Source organism: Lissotriton vulgaris, chromosome 8 (assembly GCF_964263255.1).
Source record: "Lissotriton vulgaris chromosome 8, aLisVul1.2, whole genome shotgun sequence".
In the NCBI taxonomy this organism is placed as follows: domain Eukaryota; kingdom Metazoa; phylum Chordata; class Amphibia; order Caudata; family Salamandridae; genus Lissotriton; species Lissotriton vulgaris.
The window spans coordinates 1,368,648,727-1,368,667,671 of NC_141696.1; the positions used below are offsets into that span (position 1 = coordinate 1,368,648,727).

An 18,945-nucleotide genomic window follows, 5' to 3' on the forward strand; every position below is an offset into this window, starting at 1 on the left:
GAGGTTCTTCGTGCTCCCTGGGTCTTCCCAGTGTTATTTCATCCTATGCTTCGGGAGGAGGCTATAGTCATCCTGCATCTGTTAGCCTTTTCGTTTCTCCTCTCTGCATGCCTATGTTTAACATGGTGAGCTCGTGCTCACCATGCGTTGTTTTACTTTGTATATTTGATTTTGCTTTGGCAATTATGTTTCCTTTATAATAAACGGTTTTATGGATGCAATGCCATTATGTATTTTTTATAATCTTTAGGTATTTACGTTGATGACTGACACATTTTAATGCAACATTTATGTTTTAGGGTTTGTTTACATTATACAGCATTTATGTGTTAAGTGTTTCTGTGGCATGTGGTGCCAGAGAGGGGTGGACTTCGACCCGGGTGGGAGTCTCGTCTATAGGGATATGCTGGTATATGAGAGGGAGAGAATTTATGCCGGAATATTCTCGGACTAAAGGATTAGTCTTCAGACAATGGCGAGAGGCAGGAAAGTGTGGTATCCCGCTGCTTCGGACAGGAGAGCTATTACTCCAGCAGATGTGCCAAGTGCCATATTTTCAAGGCATTACTTTTTTTTAGGTCACATGGATGCCTTATTTTTAATGCGTAAACAATGATTTGCTCCTTGCAGTGCTTTAAATGGGCCGGTACTGTCCGGTATTGAATACAGGCTCTTTTTTATTTTATTTTTAAAGGGAGAGTACTGGCACTTCTCAAGAGAAATGATATATTTTTAATGTGTGAGTACCGGCACTTCTCAGAAACAAGCAGGTACTCTAGTACATAGAATCTGCACTTCTATTTTTCCATTCAAGCACTGCTCCCGCAGATTAAACATATGTTATGTGGTCTGCTTTTACACCACGTGGCTCTCCTTACAGTATGAAAAGGATATAGTTGGACGCACTGCGTGGTTGGTGGGAATATTGAAGTTTGTTAGGAGCACTGGAGTATCTCCCTCCGACCAGGGAATGATAAAATGCTGTGGTAGCACTGCTCGATTTGAGGAGTGTCCTCCGGGCTCACCACAAGTCCTTTTATTAAGGTTTCATCAATTTAAACAATCAATTCAATTTATTTATCCATATCTGTTTTTATTGTTGTGATTTCATCTTGTTATATTCACAAGAGACTCTTTGGTTCAGAGGAATCTCACAATATTACGAAGCGCACTCAAATAAATCCCAATGCATTTCGGCATGTAATGCCTTTTTCCAGGGGATAAATCTCTGTCAATGAAGAGAATAAAGTGTGTGTAAGAAAACGAAAACAACTATAACCTTAGTCAAGTGCAAGTTAAAAAACGAGTGCTTAAAGAAAAAGAAAAAAATTAAGTGAGAAGCTGTGCTCAAACAGGCGTATACCGATGATACAACAAAATGCTTCCATGCCGAGAGTAGTAAACGATAATAGAATATGAACCCCGAGGTGCAGATTGCCAAATAAATACGTGTGTAAAACATGCGCGTATTAAACGTGTGGGAAAGCGGTGAACTGAAATGCAGCAAACATGCTGTGCTTCCTACAAAAAGAAAGAACGTTAAACGTTAGTTAAAAACGGGCTCACCGTGGCGTGCTGATAGACAGTTTTTGTAGGAAGCACAGCATGTTTGCTGCATTTCAGTTCACCGCTTTCCCACACGTTTAATACGCGCATGTTGTACACACGTATTTATTTGGCAATCTGCACCTCGGGGTTCATATTCTATTATCGTTTACTACTCTCGGCATGGAAGCATTTTGTTGTATCATCGGTATACGCCTGTTTGAGCACAGCTTCTCACTTAATTTTTTTCTTTTTCTTTAAGCACTCGTTTTTTAACTTGCACTTGACTAAGGTTATAGTTGTTTTCGTTTTCTTATACACACTTTATTCACTCTCCTTACAGTATCACATCTCAGCCATTTAGAAAAGCTCCGTGGACTAATCTATCCATTTGTAGAGCTCGGTGTGTAACCTGACGATCACACCTGTGCGCGAGTCTTCCATCCTTCAGAGCAGTGCCTACTTTGTGCCGGTGGTTGTCGGTGGCCAGCACCAGCGCTCATTTTTATGGACCGGGACTTATTCAAATTATTGATTCCTTCTGCAGACCCCTGTGCTTAATTTGTGCCAACCCTGAGTTCTGGCACTTGCATACAACAGTGGATGGTGCAGCCCTATTATGCACACTTTGCTAAATTTTCATCAACTATATGCACAATGGATTATTACTTAAACAGGCCTGCTAAAAAAGGTTTCTGTTCTTGTGAGGAAGGAGAACCCTTGTGTGCTGCTTTTCCCCCGCTGGACTGCCTTTCTTTGCTGGGAGACTTCGCGGAACCTGCTGCGCGGATCCCGCTTCGCCTGTGTGTCAGGGCGCTTCCCTGAGGATTTTACCATCGGACACCGTGGGCAGGAGGAGGAAGCACAGGGCTGCGAGCGCCAGGCGAGGGACAGGGACTACATTGCCCAGGAGTCCCTGCGCTGTAATCACCTCCACCTGGTCGCTCTCCCTGTTTGCCCCGCCCTTGAACACCTCCCCTGCATATAAGGAGTAGTCCTTGCCGCTGCGCGGGAGCGCGCGCGAGAAGCCTGGGAGAAGGGTGGGACCATCTGTGGCCGTCGGAGGCCGGGCTGGGCCACCCAATTGACGAGTAGGACCAATATTTTTCTTGCTACTTAGGTGGACTACACTGACTCATTTAAATTTGTGCCCTATTGTGATCAAATATTTGTAGTTTTTTGTGGGGGGCTTTTAAGTAATGTCTCTTACGCAAAATAGCACCACCTTGGCACCCTCTTAGGCTGAGGGTGGACCAACCATCCTTGGCCCTTTAGACAAATTTTTTAATCGTGTTGTCCAAGATATTGATAAGGAGATCTCCTTAGCAGAAAAACGAGCCGAGCGTAGGCTGTCTATTGAGCTCCTTAAAAATTCTACAGAAAAACGCCTGCCGCAAGCCTTCCCGGCATTGGTTACCCCTTTGTCCTCCATAAGCCTGCCTGCTGTGTTTGAAATACCAAATGTTTCCCCTTCAATCATGGAGCCTGAGGGTGGTTCGCCACCGAGATTGGATATTACCACCCTGTCCACAACTCCATCTGTAAATCCCATAGACTCCCCATCTAGTATAGTTGAAGCTAGTGTGTCTGATTCAAAACCATGCGCAAAAAGAAAAAGGAGTACTGCTCCGAGGAAATGTTACTCCTCAAAACCCCCTAACAAGGTTAGGAAAGTCGCAAAAAAACCCTTACCTACCCAAAAGGAGAATAGTGGGATTAGCGAAAGTGGTGACCTATCAAATGAGGGGGGAAATGTGGATTTGGCAAGCTTCTTCTAATGATTCCCAGGGGAAGGGGTTGGCTGTGAATGCCCTTTCGACAGATCTACTGATACCCGAGTTGGAAAAGCTATTAAGGTCGCTTTTGACACCCATAGAGGTTCAAGTTAACAAGCTAGTCAACCATTTGGATCATTTTGAGCAGGCCACCTTAGACAATTTTTTCCACATAAAGTCATTAATCAAAACACAACCTAGATTAATTGAGACTAGCATGGTTCAGGAAACCACGGGAAAGACAAAAAACCCGCCTATTCTAGAATCAAAACCCCGGTCAGGCAGAACTACAAACGTGTCTCAGAAAAAGGGACCAAGTCAATCGCCCAACCCTGTAGTGCTAGCCTGTACGGGTACTAGTATAGGAGAAAAAGTAACTAAGGTCGCAGACCCGGTGCCACATGGCAATAATAAAGAGTGCCCGCAAAGTAGTACCACTGTTCCAAATAAACCCCAGCCCCACCAAGCACTCTTAAACCCCACCCTAATGCTGGAGCGGGGGGTATCAACGGTTCCAGGCCAAGTAATGCTGTACCCACTAACTCCCAGCGAACATCAAATATCCCTATTCCCAGCCCCAATGTCCCAGCAACCAGACATTCACCAACTTATCCAGCGAAGCGACCTCAAAGGATACCTCCTGTGAATCTTACCCCGGACTCCCATCCCTACGTCGCGGTCCTCACCAATGTACCACCTCTTTTGGCTGGACAAAGAGAAACCTTCCAGATGCTTAAAAATAAAGTAATGCACTGGTTAAGGGTAAATAGACCATTACCGGGGTAAGTGGATGGGTTGATAATAGGGGTAAGGAGGATTGACTGGATTGGCTACACTCTTAAAAATCTGGGGGGGGACTGTATTGTTATTAATTTTCAAGACCCCAGGGTGGCTGGTTGGATAACGAGGCAGGGTTGGGGTACAAGTAGTGGTGGAATTGGCATTGTGGACCTCTCCTTTTTTTACCCAAGGCAAATATGTGCCAAAGTAGGAGGGCCTAGGAACCCAAACAGCTCTAACAACCCCCCGATGGTAAGGATTGCTCCACCATCCATTACCCCACTGCAATGGCAAACCCACAGTAATGGTCTAAACTACAACTATCTGGAAGGCATGCAATGTTTGAATTGGGGTTGTTGACCAAAGTTTGACTATTGGAACAATAGGGGAGGTACATCTTGTTGGAAGTCTTGTTGGAATCCTGATGTCCCTGCATTGAATACTGATGTTGTGTCAAATGAAACAAATGATGGTGAAAGGACTGTACTTGAGGAGGAAGCTGTCGGGGGGTTAATGCATAACTCGGGGAGTGGGGAACCATTTGTTTTAAGCACTACTGTTTCTCAAGGAGTTGAACAAAACACCACGGGTGACGACCAAAACTGGGGAGAGCAGGGTGGTAGTCCAATGAACTCCCCTAGATTGCCCATTACAAGAACAGTATGCAGGGATGGATCTGCTCCAGGGAGTTTTATATCTTGGAATATTGCAGGACTGGGGAGTAAGCTGATGTCACAATCATGGATTGATTTTATTAATGGGTTTGAACTATGCCTTCTACAGGAAACATGGGCTTGTGATCCTATTTTTCTCCCAGGTTATTTAAATTTTTCGATTCCAGCAAGTAGAGGTGTCAGGGGTAGACCTATGGGAGGCCTCACAGTCTGGATTAGGCAGAACCTTGATACCACTGTGAAAATGTGGGATCTGGGTTGTAGAGACATTTTAATGTTGCGAATTTCATCAGCAAAGTGGGGTGTGGTAGATCTGTATAATGTCTATGCCAGAGGCTCCAATACTGGGAGTTCCCCCACTTTAGAGGCCTTATCTAATTCTCTGCAAACCAAGTCCCTTGGAAATCGAATAATAGTGGCTGGGGACCTAAATAGGACCTCCAAACCCTTAGATAGTACTGAAGATCCATTGGGGCAGGAGGAGGACAATCTATGGGAGTCCCTTATCTGAATCTAGCTCCTGTTAAACGCTGGACAAAGGATATACTTCTCCTAAATACTATGTGCTTGGAACATGGGATGAGAGCCCTCAATGGAAGAACAAAGGGAGACAAGGAGGGTGTGTGTACATACGATAATGGTCACAACAGAAGTAGGATAGACTACGTTATATGTAGTCTTAACCTCTGGCAGGGGGTTTGTGAAATGGAAATCAAGGGCAGGATAGAAAGTGATCACAACCCCCTTTGTGTGACCCATACCTGGTGGAAGTTACCACAGCCCAATCTCCAAGCAAGGGATGGGTTGCTCCCAGACATGGCAAATGATATGCGCAGACTTAAATGGCCATGTGTGTTGGCGAATGCAGCATCTATGGACTCTATCGCTTCCGAGGTGGATAACGCAATTGTCTCCATGGAACTAGCAAGCTCTACAGTCCCAGGATCTAGTACAATTACTGATATACATAACAATCTCTTCTCCCTTTTAAAACCCCATTTTGTGAGAGCATGTAAGGGAAATCGTACAGTACCCACCAAACCAGCTAGGTGGTTCAATCGAGAGTGTAGGGCAGCCAGATTAACCTTGGGAAATGCTATTAGAAATGGGGACAGGGCAGCAATTATAGCAGCAAGGAAACAATACAATACAAGCATTTCCATGGCAAAGAAAACGTGGGATGAGAAGTATTGGGATGAACTAAAAGAGGCCTCTAGAGCCAAGGATTCCAGGCTTTTCTGGAAGATAGTGAAGTGGGGCAGAGGCGGTACCCCAAACAAACCAGATAATAATGTTGCAGAGTCCGCTTGGGTGAACTATTTCAGGCCCCAATATGCAGAGACAAATGAGATGGTGGGAGGGGATGCAATTTCAGCTGTATTTCCCAAAGACAATTTGTTTTCCCCCAAAGAAGTTGAACTTGCAATAAGTTCCACACAAGGGGGTAGGGCCCCCAGTTTAGATGGGATACCCTCTGATGTTTTTAAAAATGACAAAAACAGGTGGGTTAGGTATGTGTTTTTATTGGGGAATGCCATCGCAAAAGGTGCGCTAGTCCCAGACCAATGGAGGGGAGCTATTATCATACCGATCCATAAAAAAGAGATCGATGCCTTCCGGCTAATTATAGGCCAATAAGTTTGATTGCCACTATCCAAAAAGTAATTGGGAAGATGGTGGTAAACAAACTTATGGAATGGGTGGACCATTGACCAGGTGTTTCGTTTTACTATGCTGCGGTGGGGGACGGTACTTCTTGGCAAGGGCAGCCTGTATGTCGCTTTTGTCGACTTGCAGGCTGCCTTTGATTTAGATCCAAGAAGTAAGCTCTGGACAGTTTTAAATCGGATAGGCATTCCAGCGGAATTGCTCACTCTAATTATGAGGTTGCACGAGTGCAATTTTGCTAAAGTCCAGTGGGGGTTGAATGGCCAAACCTCCATCGAGTTTCCAGTGGAAAGAGGGGTTCGTCAAGGCTGTGCCATGGCACCCTTGCTTTTTACATTATATATTAATGGGATAGTTGGCAGAATGCTGGACGCTAGTGTGGATGCACCTTCGTTGGCAGGCATCAGGGTTCCAATCCTGATGTTCGCCGACGATACGTTATTAATGTCCAAGACCCCGGCTGGGCTACAGCGTGCCTTGAATATTTTTGATGAGTTCTGTATAGAGCATGGCCTTGAAGTAAACATAGGCAAGACCAAGTTGATGGCTTTCTCCCGAGGATGTAAACCTCGCCCTAGGATACACATGAATAACATCGGGCTTGAGGTAGTAAGGGAGTTTACCTACCTGGGGGTACAAATAGCAGATAATCACGGCTGGTCCCACCACATAGAAAAAGCTGTTTTGAAACATCAGCAAATTTCGGGGGCACTACGGGTGGAGCACAAAAGATCAAAAACAAAGCCCATAAAACCTGTCCTTGCTGTATATGATGCATGGGCAATCGGGTCGGCCCTATATGGGGCTGAGCTGTGGGGTTTTACTAAGTTCACTTCCCTACAGATAGCAGAGAACAGGTTCCTTAGGGGAATTACGGGACTCCCCCAGAGCACCCCACTAATCCCTCTTAGTCTTGACCTGGGGAGAAGATCTGTCAGTGATCGAGCTAGATTGCATCCTATTTTATATTGGAGACGACTTTGGTCCACTCCCGAGATCAAGCATTATGCAGATGGGTTTCTGGCAATAATTAAAACGGACACCTTCCATAAAATACCATGGTTGAAAAACTTAAGGGTAATGTTAGGTGAACTGGGTCTTTCCAACCTCTATGATAATCCCGCGGGGGAAGTTTTCCCAAGCATGGTAGGCTTTGGAGGGGGGTAAAATCTGATTCGATGGGTGGTCGTTTCTTGGAAAGCAAAATGTGTCCCGTATTAGAACAGTATTGGGACAGCATAACTGTCCCTATGGACAGGAAGTTGTTTTTCCAGCTAAGATCTGGCTCCCTCCCCTGAGACATTTAACAGGAAGGTGGAAGAGTCTGAATACCTTGTGCTGCCCATCATGTGGCGCAATTAATGAAAGTGTGGGTCACTTCCTATTTGCTTGTAACGCCTATGCCACCCCAAGAAGGGTATGATTAGCCCCAGTTTGTAAGAACCTTGGGACATCCAGTGCTGTTGAGGCTCAGAGAATTATCTGTACCACCACGGAGGAGCCTATTGTCATGGGGATAGCTAAGTATTTGGGGTGGGCCTGGTCCATTAGGCGGAGAGCCCTCTCTTCAAATGTATTTTGATTATTGTTTTAAATTTGTGCTAATTTTTATATTGATCAAACTTGCACAACTGTTTTATAAATATGTATCTGACTAAATGTTTTATTATTAATTGTGGAGTTTTAACCCCTTGCGTGCGGGGCGTATTTTCCGCCTGTGCTGACTCCGCCTTGCGCGGGCGGAGTCATGACGGAACGGTTCCGTCATCAGCACAGCTCAACCCATGCTGATGACTGAACCGTTCTGTCATCAGCACGCAAGGGGTTAAAATATATGTTGTGCTTTTATGAGTATGCAACTCGAATAAAGCTTTCCTACACACACAGTAAAAGGTTTTGTTATTACTCGGCTGGGCTCCTCCGACACGCAGACTTCAAGCGCATCGTTCGATTTACTGCCTGTATTGCGTTAGAAACCCCTCACTTCACAACCTGTGTTTATTTAGCGGGCTCTTACTCTTAAAAAAATGTATACAGGCCATTAAGCTCTCAAATATACAGAAGAAAAAAAATGGTGCCGAATCCAGGCGCAGGAGATTACTGTTACATGTATACAAGTAAACCCGAAAAATGACCGCAAGGAATAAGAAAACTGTACAATAATCAGGAAAAAATGCACACCTGCACTAAAACAAAACACAGAAATTCGATGATTGTGTGTAATTACTTAACTAGTGGCCTTCCCACCAAGACGACTAGAGCTATCATTTATTTGCAAGAGGGGCAGGACCCGCATAAGTGGTGTATGTGGAAGAGGCCATTTAAATGGACAAATTAAGCACGGTTTCAGAGGTCAATAAAACGAGTACCATTAAGTTTGATAAAGAAGGGATACATAAAACAGCAGGCTCTGAGTTTATACAGCAGACCCGTCCTCCGAGACCAAAAGTGCTCCGTTTGTGACTTTAAACAACTAGATCAAAGCTCTTCTGGCTCAGCTTTTAGGCAGCAAGGCTCTTTATCAGGTCACACAGATGTCACTATGGCGTGATAAAATACCCCTCCTCTTGGTACTTAGATGTTAGCAGGCCCAGTTTTCATGCAGCAGATATACTCCTAAGGTTACACAAAGTTACAGGCTACCTCTTCATATAGCATGGACATCCTCGAATAGCACTCATTACAGGCTCGGCTTTAGGCAGCAGAGCTGTCCCCCAGGCACCAGTGCTGTCTAGGCCCAGGCTTTGGACATGAGCTGTGGGTAAGTGCCCCGAGCAGGGTCCTGAATCTTGTACGAAATAAATAGATGCAGCACAGGTGACATCACAGGGAGCGCCTTCTCCCGACGTCTCATCCAATGACGTCACAGAAAACGGTGTAAATATTGTGAATATTGTTTCAGGGGCTTATTGCAAGGTAGGAGCCGGGCCCCTGCACAGTTGGTGTTGCCAAGCATAGCGCCCACCACACTAGCCGTGGCCGAGCTGTTTACTTTGAGGCTATGCACCCTCTCGACAAACATTTTCCCGTTACCGTTTACATGGTACGTAACGTTGCTTGTTTATTTATCAAGCCCACATACGCTATAGCTCCTTGACGCCATGTGAATCCTGTCGAGAGCATATTTATCATAAAAATTGACAGAATTTGAAGGAGATAAAACAGTGAGCCAGAAAAAGACAGTGTGTCAAGAAGTAAGAACTTCTACTTGAAAAGAAAAAAAAACTATTGGAACTATTCAAACCTAAGATTTGAGCTTTCTGTGAAACTTAAGTAAAGAAGATTCTTGGCATAAGGACAGTAGCTTTGGCAATGCAGGGGGACGTTTCAGGAGCTAAGGGTGTGGCGGCAGGTCTGCACAGCCATGCCAGCCTAGCGTACCTGCCGTGATCCCTGAAGCTAGATACTTAAGGGGGCGCCTCTTGTTATAAATAAATGAATGCCCCTCTCCCACTGGCAGGTGTCTTACAGTATGGGGTGGGGGAAATTTTTAGGATGTTTCTATTTATTTATTTTATGCGATTTTTAAAGCGCGCAAATACCCTTACGGGTGTCTCGGCGCTAGCGTAGCAGAACTCTCTCTTGTGAAGAAAAAATGGTAATTTATGCTGAAAACAACCAAGTCTTAAGTTTCTTTCTGAAATTAAGAAGCGTGGGAGCGGTTTTAATATGGAGTGGTAACGTATTCCAAAGTTTGGCTGTCGATATGGTAAAACATCTGTCTCCCCAATTGGTCTTTCTTGTGCGTGGAACCTTCAACAGATGGGCTGTTGATGAGCGTAAAGTTCTTGAATGCTCAAGCGGGCAGAAAGCTGTTTTTAGGAATAGTGGGCCTAGATTATTGATGGCTTTGTAGGCTATGCATAAAGCCTTGAACTTGATCCGACTCCTAACTGGGAGCCAATGCAACTGTCTGATGTAGGGGGAAGTGGATGTGAATTTGGGAATGGTTAGTAGAATCCTGGCCGAGGCGTTTTGCACCATCTGTAGTCTATTGAGGACCTTTTCTTGGGCGTTCAGTAGGAGAGCGTTGCAATAGTCTGTTCTCGAGAACACCAGGGTGCTAATTAGAGTTTTACCCACAGACGGCGGTAGGTATGGAAGTAGTTTTTTAATCCTTTTTAGAATATAAAAGGATGAGGATACCACTGAGTTGGCATGTTGGAGGAAGGTCATCTTGTTGTCAAATATGACTCCCAGATTACGTACTTTGACTACCGGTTGGGGAGGCGCTCCCATCTGAGGTGGCCACCACTGGAGGGACCAGTTAGGTTGCAAGTTCCCGAATGTCATCACCTCTGTCTTATCAGAGTTTAGTTTCAGACAGTTAGATGACATCCAGGAACTTATTGCCTTCATTCCCTCTTGGAAGTTGGCCGCGACTGAGATGCCGTCGTTGTATACCCATAACACCAGTTGGGTGTCGTCCGCATAGGTTGTTAGGGCAATTCCATAAGATTTTATAACCCTCGCTAAGTCCGAAACATAAATGTTAAAAAGCGTCGGACTTAGCGAGGAGCCCTGTGGTACTCCGCAAGGTAGAGAAAAGGTCTGGGAGGTGTAATTGCCCAGCTTAACTGTCTGAGGACGATTGGCTAAGAACGAGGCAAGGAGTTCTTTAGCTTTGCTTTTTATTCCTAAGGCCGAGACACGGTCGATCAAGGTGACATGATCGACCGTGTCAAAAGCTGCGGAGAGATCCAAAAGTATTAATACCGCAGATCCTCCCCTATCCATTGTGGTCCTTATCTCATCTGCTGCTTTGAGTAGCGCTGTCTCCGTTCCGTGACCTTGTCTAAACCCAAATTGGGTGTCGTCAAGTAGATTGTTGTCATTAATAAATTTCGAAAGTTGCGTGTTCATGATTTTTTCGAAAATCTTTGCTGGGAAGGGAAGACGGGCAATAGGTCTGTAGCTGGCGGGAAGAAGAGGGTCCAGAGTGGGCTTTTTTAAAAGTGGCTTGATAATAGCCTCCTTCCAAACAGATGGATAGGTGCCTGTTAGGAACATTGCATTACAGATTGTGGTCAGAACAGGAGAAATAGCTTCCGGGATGAGATTCAGGATAGCAGGAGGACACGGGTCAAGGGGAGACCCCGATTTGGTACAGGTAACAAGATGTTGAATATGTTCCTGAGTGGTCGCTTCGAAGACTAAAAAGTTTGGTGAGTTATTAATAGGGGGTGCCTTAGGGATAGGAGAAGGAGAGGAATGAGAAAAGGTCGAAAAGATGGAACTAACTTTATCCTCGAAGAATTTGGCCAAAGAATCCGAGAGAGACTGAGATCCTTCTAAGCGCGGAGCAGGGGGGTTGGACAAATGAGTGACCACCTGAAATAATTCCCCTACCGAGTTTTTCGCCTGGTTGATTTGGGAAGTGTAATAAAAGGGTTTTTTCTGATGCAATGAGTTTTTTATAGTTGGAGAGGGCGCTTTTGTAAATCATTTTATCGGCATTGCTGAAATGGCGGCGCCACTGCCTTTCCAGGTTCCTGCAGTATTGTCTCTGTTTTCGTAAGGGTTCCGTGAACCACTGGGCTGAGGGGAGTTTTCTACTGCGGTGGGAAGTTTTGATCGGAGCTAACTTATTACAGGCTGTGTTTAGATTGCTCAGATAATTGGAGGACGCTAATGCAGGATCCTGTTCGTTAGGGATAGTACTATCATGCATCATCTCCGCTAGATGGTCAAGGTTGATATGTTTCCAATCTCTAAAAGAGACTGGGGTCGAAGATGTGGAAGAGAGTTTGATGGAGTTAATTTTGATAGAGAAGCAGACAGCTGCATGATCCGTCCAGATCAGGGGAATTACCTGGGTAACAGATATATGCGGGTTGCTGGTGAATAGTCCATCTAAGGTGTGTCCCGCTTGATGAGTAGGTTCTTTTACCATTTGCAGAAGACCGGCTGCAGCTAAATCGTTAATTAACAGTGATGTATCAGGGTCATTGAGAGCTTCAAGGTGAAAATTAAAATCTCCTAATAAGGTGAAATGTGGGGATCCTACCGAGGCCTCAATCAGATTGCCTATATTCATAAGGAACTTCGATCTAGACCCAGGAGGGCGATAGATTAACATACAATTGAATGATATTTTACCAGAGAGGCCAATGGTGAAGAGAAAAGCCTCACACTCAGAATATTTTGATTCAGCAATTGTGAGTTTAAGGTGGTCTTTATAAATGATTGCTATACCTCCCCCCCTCTATCTTTGACCCAAGTAGCATACATGGCGATTCCACACAGTAGAGATGCCTGCAGAGGGCCACCCTGACATTGTTCGGCCTCTCAATGGCAATGCCTCCATTGCCTTCACTGCTGTTTCCTCTTAGGAATCATTGCATTCCTTCTCAAACTAAACGAAATGGGTGAACAGAGAGGAGGGAATGTCTGCCTTTTTTGGTGGATGTCATATTGGTACCCTCCTCCTAAATGAGGTATAAGTTGCTAAATATGTCACTCTCACCTACCTGGCAGCAGCCAGACACAATCTTCCTGTGATCAGGAAAGTCATTGTACCGTAACCCCCCTATAAAGCGGTGCCCCCCAGAGCCCTTATTTAGAGGTCAGTTCTTTAATGCAGATCAACGCTGCCAACATTGGCTTTTCGATTTCCCCACTCCATTTCTGCTGAGCCTGTAACCTCAGGGACTACTCCACGTTTATACGGTTAAACTACCAGTGAATGATAAGCAACTCTCGATGGCTTTGTGAGCTGAGGGCGCACTGCTGGCCACGAGATATCTGCTGGCAAAGAGACCTCAGTTTCTTATCCTTCTCAGGTCGATTAAATTGAGTAAGAGTAACACAACAGAAAATTATACATGCGCCTTGATAGCGGTTCAGATGGGCTACATTTCTTGAGAAAAACCAAAGTCATCATCCCCTTTTGTATCACATTTCTTGAGAAGGCACTCACTGGAGAATGAAGAAATGTTCATTTTTATATGTATTTTAGGCTGCGCAGAATATGAAATAAAAACGCGAAAAACTATTTACACGCTGTTGCTTTCTTCTAGAGTCATGCAGTTCTTCTCGGAATTTGTTGGAAGTGATTTCTAGCTGTGAAAGCTGCATATTTTCAACATCGGCAGGATTAGTTTTCAGAATGAAGTTCACCTCCACCGCCCCTGAGCCACTCCTCTTGACCTCACCCCCACAGACTGTAGCCGCCCACTCTTTCTTCACTCAGCTCTTATTTCCTCATCTCCTCACTCTCTGCCATTCAGAACATTCTCTGCCCCTCTTCACTCTCGCCCCCTCATCCAACTCTATATAACCCAGCCCTCCTTGTCCTCATATTACATCTGTATCACTTCATTTTTCTCTCATTCTCAATTACTGAATTATTGCTTCCGCCTACTTCCGCCTACCTTTCATTCCCCCAGCCGTTCTTCTCCTCTGGGGTCCTCCTGCTCAGCGCCACCCCCTCTTCTTATCTTTCTGCCCAGTTGTTCCTTTATCGTAGCAAAGGGTGCAGCAGACTTCTTCTTACGATGGGCGTGCACCTTCAATATCATAAAGATGAATGCCAAAGGAAAGACAGCATACTTGTAATGATGTAGTAAAAGTTAACTACCACACTGTATTCCTTTGCAATAATGAAACTCAGGATGCATGTTAGGTTAGGACTGCACCACCCTCGAGGTGTAAGCAAAGGAGTATTAAACAATATCAGAACTTCTGAGTGGCCTATCAACTTGTAAGGGTCTCCAATGTTACCTTTGGCTGTCCAGTGATTAGAGGGTGTTAAAGAAAGTCTACCCGCATGCCAATTCGAAATCAGCACAGTGTTTGTTAAAAATTAAAATATATCTGTGAATCGCAGAGACAGGCGGCACCCCAAATGACCATAAGATGCACAAGCAGAGATAAGACTCAGTTGTGTACATGGCTCCTATGGTTCATGGGATTCAAATACAAGAACAGCATTCAGGTAAGAGAAGAACTGTAAGCTGTCGTTGCTGAGCAAGCTACTGAACTTTCTGGCTTCATGTGCCAGGCATGGAAAGGAGACATTGCATGTCATAGATAAACATAACTTGAATGCATGGTTAGGATGAGCAGGAAGATGGCTACAGAGGTGCACTGAGGCAGCGAGCTTAACATTGAAAACAGACTCTCGAGTATCTTGGACTAGATAACATAAACTCTGTTTTCCACAATTATGTCTGTAATAGGCTGTTGTCCCTTTTCAAGAATGGCATTTGTAAATCAGGAAAAGGAATGGCCACCATATTGAATGCTGTCTTGAAAAAGGTCATATTATTGATCATGATCAATAAATGTTAAAGGTTTTAACTGCACAACATATGTGGAATACTGTCATTATTTTCTAGTAGTAGAGGTTTTGTGTGTGTGTCTGTGTATTTATATCAGTCAGTCAGTCAGTCAAAATTTCTTTATTCGGCTTATTTAAAAACCATACAAAGAGATGAACAATAAAATACATTTCATCTAACATTTATCATAATACACATGATACAGAAATCTAGCAACAATTTTAAGATTTATAATAAACAGTTAAAAAAGTGTGTTTGACATTAATAACTAATCTTGGCAGACAGCTTTCGCCCTTGAGGCGGCTACCAGGAATTTAGCAACGCAAAAAGTAATGTGGGGGTTAGGTAGCAGTTGTATTTATATAAAATATTGATTGAGGAACCTGTCTGTCATGGCCGGGCTTGGCTCCGCCGCAACGCGCAGCACCAACAGCTAAGGTCCGGGCCTTGCTCTGCCTGCATCCCGGCCGGGCTTGCTCTGCCGGGGCCCTCCCACCAGTGACGCAGCAACAGCGCCAGGAGGCGCATCAAGGCAACGTCAGCCCCTCGTCCCGCAGGACGCGCCGGGCTAAGCCCGGGCAAAGGGCGGGCCCTCTGTGGCCCTCAGAGGCCTGAGGAGACTGGACTAGGCCAGGGACCTTATATCTTTTTAACTGGACTACTACTGTGTATTAATCACGTGAGACTTTATTTCATATTTTGTTATATTTCATATGAGTAAGTAGTGGTTTTACCGGAGTTTATACTTTGCTCCACAGTTATCTAATATGTCTAAATCCAAAAGCGATAAACCAGTATTGGGTCCCGCTACCTTGGATAACTATTTGGTTAAGAAAGTTAATCAGATAAATAATGAAAGACGCGCCTCTTTAGGGAAGGGCACTCTGATAGTGGACCTGCCAGAACTGTCTCCCACTAGAATGACTATAGACGCTGAGGCAAATACGAGTGGTGTTACCATAGCAGAACCACCAATGCCCATTACAGTGAGTGTCGAGGTTAATTCAGAACAACACGCCCTGCTAAGCGAGGAAATAGGTGTAATAAATGAAGCTCCACCTGTTATCAGGCCGATGCGAACCTGTAGGACAGCACATCAAAAACGGGGGGGGGGAGGCACAACGCTAATGCTAACGGTAAAAAAAAAGATAGGAAAGAAGCTCACTGCCCTGCCATAACCCCTTTTGTGTTTACAGGAAATAATGACATTGGTCTCAATCTGAATTCTGATCAGTTTGCTTCTCTCATTAAAAATCTAGAAGCAAAACTAACAATGAAGATAGAGGAGTTAATTAAACCACTAACCAACAAGATTGAGACCCTGGTCACGGAAGTGGCCAGGCTGGGCGGCCTGTTATCTACACACCTGACTGCACCAATTAATGGTAGCGCTAAGGTGGGTGGAAAAGGGCAGGATGTGGTGAAAGCTAAAGACCATTTGAACACGGGGAATACTGTTGCAGCAGCTGCCACTGGGAATTAAGTATTAAATATACCAGTCGCCCCAGTGGCAGCTGTTCCATTGACACAACCCAATATAGCCCCACGAACTGGTACAGCCCCTAGACCCCCCAGGTATAATCGATACCTGAATCTACCACCTGATTGTGCACCGTTTGTGGCAGTATTGACCAATGTTTCATCTTGTGATACCCACCCCGCCTCACCTTATGATGAATCTCATGCATCATTGAAAAATAAGACAGTGGCGTGGCTTAATAAAAATTGTGGTTTTCCCATTTCTTATTCAGAACAGATAATGGCAGTAAGGCGGGTGAACTGGGTAGGACCTTCTAAAAAGACAGGCAGTGGGGATTGCATTGTTGTAAATTTTAAACATCCCCAGCATGTGGCAACTGTCCTTTTGAGAGCTTCCTCACTAGTTTATAACGAGAACAGTATTTGTGTGCGCCCACTGGGATACTTCTACGCACATTTGTGCAAACCCACACCCCAACAAAGGCTAACTAGGCGGGTGTTTGAACCACAGACACCAGTTAGGGACACACAATTCATATATAACATCACCAATCCCTGTGGCTCTGGTAGTATGAATGATACTTATAACAGGATTAATAGTGTTGGACGCTATCAGTATGGGTCTACTGTTAACACACAGAACAGGTACAAAGTTCTGTCTGGACTTGAGATGTGTGATTGACGGGAGGTACCTGCGGCTCAGGGCACTGTGGCTTCAGGTGAACCTATACACACAGAGAACCCACAGGTCATAGCATCTGGATGTTATGTTGTTTGTTGGAATATTGCAGGCCTGGCTGCCAAAATGTCTGATGAAAATTGGGTTAACTACATAAAGCAATTTAAGATCATCTGCCTACAAGAAACGTGGGTGGTGGGGTGTGATCTCTTTCTGGAAGGGTACAAGGCCTTCTATGTGCCAGCCACACCATCGATAAGGGGCAGGCCAAAGGGGGGACTTGTAATTTTTGTTTCCATTTCAATATCATGTAAGGTACGTAGAATTGAATCACAGCATACAGGCGTGATGGGCCTAGTTCTAGCTGGAGAAAATTGTCGGGTTGGTTTGGTGAATTTTTATAATGCTATTCATGATAGTGCAGGCACTAATCAAATTTCTATACTAAATTCTTTTGTTACTGCTTTCTCAAAAGATCTTGGCTATAACCTCATGATTATGGGGGATTTTAATGTGCACCCTTGTGGTGATCCACTGAAGAAATGCTTAACAGAGTTGCATTGTGAACGTATGGGAGGTCTCCACATGGAACATACTGAGGAGGGGGAACTGTGTAATGACCTGTTGAATAACTTTGACCTCTCATTGGCTATGACACTCAGGGACCCGTTAAAATGTTTTGATATTCCTACTTTCAGAGGGCATGGTAGGGGCGCCTTCATAGATCATATGCTAGTCTCTCTGACGATGCAGACCTTCTTAGATTCGTTCAGCATTGTCTTAAGTGAATTCAGTGACCATAATCCTCTAACAATCTGCTTAAAAGGATCCTGGGTAAAAAAGGCAAACCAGTGCAGCAGCATAGGTAGGCTGGGAACAACAGATGGGAGGAGGCGACTCAAATGGTCAATGGTCTCCCCGGATATTCTCTATAAAAACATTGCTGAAAGTTGCACTGAGGATATCAAAAACTGTACTCTTGAGGGGGGAGATCCCAGGCAGGTTCTAGTTGCTTATCAAAACTTATCGGAGAAGGTGTCAGAATTACTAACTGTCCCCTACAAGAACCGGGTGTAAGTGGGTCCGAGGTGGTTTAGCCACGATTGTACTAAATCTGCACGCAAACTTAGGTCTGCTTTGTCAGCTACCCCGAGGAATCAGGAGGATGTAAAACTGTGCAGAAAGGAATATAAGGTTGTCATTGCATCCCGCAAGGAGTTCTTAAGAAGAGAGGCCTGGGATGAAATACTTGACCCATCCACCTTGAACTGCAGCACCAAATTCTGGGCACTAGTTAAAAAACCTTTCCTGGCAGAAGATCCAGGTGACGGACTTGACTGCTGCATAACTAAGGAAGAGTGGGAACTTCACTTTAAAAAACTGGACTATTCAGCGGATCCTGTAACAGTTGACGCTGTTCCCTATGCCAGGGGAGGCAATATTAAATTTGATAAAAGCGAGGTATTGGATGCCATAGAGGGTCTAACAGCAAAGAAAGCCCCCGGACCTGATGGAATTCCACCGGATCTTTATAAATCAGATCCAGATTTTTGGGCACCCATTCTGGTAGCTGTATTTAATGCTGCCGCTATATTGGGCTGTCCCGTGTCCTGGGGTTTGTCAACTATTGTCCCTGTCTTCAAGAAAAGAGACAAGGGCAGTTCTCTCTGCTATCGTCCAATATCACTAATAGATTCTATGGTCAAGATTATGGGGAGAATCTTATTGCAGCGTTTAACAAGTTGGACTGCTGATAACAACATTATGTCAAATTCCCAATACGGCTTCTGTGAAGACCGTTCTACTATAACACAGTGCCTTAACCTGTTTCTCATATTGAGTAAATATACTGTTGTACAGAAGGGAGCCGTCCACCTCGCCTTCATGGATCTGTCATCGGCTTTCGACTGTGTTAACAGGGGAAGGCTGTGGCAGACCATGAGGGAGAAAGGTGTAGACAGAGGGATTGTGGACTTTTTGGTGGATTTGCACAGTGATACCAGAGCTAATGTTAGGTTCTCGTCCAACGGGGAAACCACTGGAAATTTTAACATTAAAAAGGG

General features: G+C 44.7%; 1 protein-coding gene across 2 annotated transcripts in view; it reads left to right on the forward strand.

The window, feature by feature from the left end:
• IFNAR1 (interferon alpha and beta receptor subunit 1) overlaps window positions 1-18,945 on the forward strand; it is a 245,957-nt gene that overhangs the window by 525 nt on the left and 226,487 nt on the right. The gene's annotated exons all lie outside the window — the stretch shown is intronic.